We start from the raw sequence: 2,651 nt of genomic DNA on the forward strand, positions 1-2,651 counted from the left end.
TCAGTTTGGTCTATTGCAGTCGTTGCTCCCAATGTGGTCTCCTCTATATCGGAAAGACAAAACGCCGACTGGGTGATCGCTTTGCTGAGCACCTTCGGTGTGTACACAATCAGGTGACCTTCCCGTGGCTTGCGACTTCAACACACAATCCTGCTCCCATACCCACATGTCTGTCCTTGGCCTGCTGAAATATTCCAGTGAAGCTCAACGCAAACTGGAGGAACAGCATCTCATCTTCCGACTAGGCACATTACAGTTGGACTGAAGGGTCTGTTTCTGTGCTGCACATCTCTCTGACTCTGTGCTTTAAATACATCAGATCTTTGCATCACATTGTTCTCAAAATCTCTCCCTTAATACATCAAAGTGATTCTCATCATCATCATCAAAATCCGAACTGTTGATTACTTCAATAGCTTCATCGCCATTTTGTTTTGTGAAATGCAGTTTGCCATTAGGTAGAGCTGGTGGGCAACTTTGTTTTACTTTCGTTGTTCGGAATTGGGGCTGGTGGGAAGGGGCGATATTTACCAGGGACGAAGTGACAACATTGAGAGTGAGTGCTGAACGTGCAGAAACATAAATGAATCGGAATTACACGAAAGTAAGTCTGACTTGTCTAACCAAATACTGTTTAAGCTCAGAACATAAGAAATACAGCAAAAAACATACCCAAAACAAAACAAACAAATCTGCTTTTCAGAATTTTTAATGAGGGGTGCACCATTCCCAGAAACACTGCAATACTAGGACGATGCGCGAAGTTGGTGGAGCAAGCTCCAAACACAACTCCTTCCTGCAAAAATCAGATTAATATGGAGTCCCTAAATAAGGGACATATCAGATATTAAAACTGACAAGAACAGAACTACACATGATCTTAGCCAAAAGGCCGAGAAGCGATAGTCAATTTTTGCTGACTACCGCAGGACTCAGCCGCTTCCTATATTTTCTATCAGCCTGACTGTGACCAAAGCCTTACAGCTCACGGCTGACAGTTTCATTGCTGCCCCATAGTTTCCAGATTTTCAAACGAGAGGAAACGATCTGTTCATCCAGGTGGCTTCACCTAATCTTTTCTGTGAACATGTTTGATAGTGAATGTAGATAACCAGTAATGTACCAATCAGATGCGCTGGGGCTGAGTGTACGTCCCGAACAAGCCGGTAGTCTGTCGGCTTGAGTGTGAATGAGATTGCAGCAACCCACTGGGACAGAGCTGGACACAGAGAATGGTGCAGCACACAGGGAGGCACTGCAGCCTCTCATTGTAGGCATCAGCTGTCTGACTGGGCTCCTTCCCGAGTCCCACTTGCCATGGTTTTCCCCATGCATGATTGAATCTGGCTCTAGTGTGTCCCCTCAAGCAGTGCACAGCCAATAGTAACCACTCAATGAAGATGGTAGGGATTACTTACATACCTTGATGAAATGTGACACCTCGTTTAAAACAAATAACCCCTACCCCCGCTCTCACCTCCATGTATTCTCTTCATATATGCAATTGCCTGGAGTTTGTGCTGTTCCATTCTCTGGCCTAAACAAACTACACTGTTAACAATGCTAAAAATTCATGCCTCTCCACAAGGCAAATCAAGACAAAAAATGAAACAGGTTCTAATTCTGATCGAGTACGATCACTGGAACTATTAAGTTACTGTTCTGAACTGAAATCCTTAGACTAATCATTCCATTTTGTATTATGTGAACTTTGATCTCTAAGCTATGAAACTCTGCCAACCCTGCCAATTGAAATGAACAGAACCATGGTGGACCTGAAGTTCGATCGAGTGAATCAGCCACAAATGATTTGGCTTTGTCTCCAAATATTCCTATTGCAATTTGCTACCTTAGAATTGCAAATCAAGACTCACAGAGCCATGGAGTTGTACAGCACGGAAATAGACTCATTGTTTAAGTGGCTGGCATCCATCAGATAACTTCAATAAACCTAGACCCACTTGCCAACATTTGGCCCATATCCCTCTAAATCCTTCCTATTCATATACCCATCCAGATGCTTTTCAAATGTTGTAATTGTACCCTACTTCATCACCTCCTCTGGCAACTCATTCCATACATACACCATCCTCTGCATAAAAAAAAGGTTGCCCCTCAGGTCCCTTTTAAATCTATCTTCTCTCAAATTAAACCTGTGGCCTCTTCTTTTGGACTCCTCTATCCTGGGGAAAAATGCCCCTCATGATTTTATAAACGTCTCTAAGGTCACCCCTCAGCCTTATAAACGTCTGCTGCTCTGCCTTCATCAATCCTCATTGTCACCTCTTCAGAAACCTCAATCAAGTTAATGAGAGATGATTTCCCACACAAAAAGCCATGATAACTTTCCCTAATCAGTCCTTGCTTTTCCAAGTGCACGTAAATCCTGATCCTCAACGTACCCTGGCCGTGGTGAGGTGTTGGAGATGATTGTGAGGAAACCCCATGGAAAAGTTGTCCTGCTGATATGATAGGCTTGTGGTCACCAGAAACATTTCCCTTTGCGGTATGGATAACTTTAACCATTGAGAATGTATTCCTTGATTCCCATTGACTTCTGTCCCAGGCGCTCATTCAGTTATATTCGACCAAATGCTGCAAAGAGCTCTCACTCTCTCTCTCGCCTTTCCTGTTCAGTTTCTTTGTCCATG

At 43.5% G+C, this 2,651-nt stretch overlaps 1 non-coding gene across 1 annotated transcript; it reads right to left on the reverse strand.

Annotated features, from left to right (window-relative positions):
- Positions 1 to 713: 713 nt before the first annotated feature.
- Positions 714 to 904, reverse strand: LOC132834567 (U2 spliceosomal RNA). Its single transcript, XR_009647209.1, has one exon. It is a non-coding gene; the product is annotated as a U2 spliceosomal RNA (small nuclear RNA).
- Positions 905 to 2,651: the final 1,747 nt, after the last annotated feature.

The sequence above is a fragment of the Hemiscyllium ocellatum genome, chromosome 40 (genome assembly GCF_020745735.1).
Source record: "Hemiscyllium ocellatum isolate sHemOce1 chromosome 40, sHemOce1.pat.X.cur, whole genome shotgun sequence".
Lineage (NCBI taxonomy): Eukaryota > Metazoa > Chordata > Chondrichthyes > Orectolobiformes > Hemiscylliidae > Hemiscyllium > Hemiscyllium ocellatum.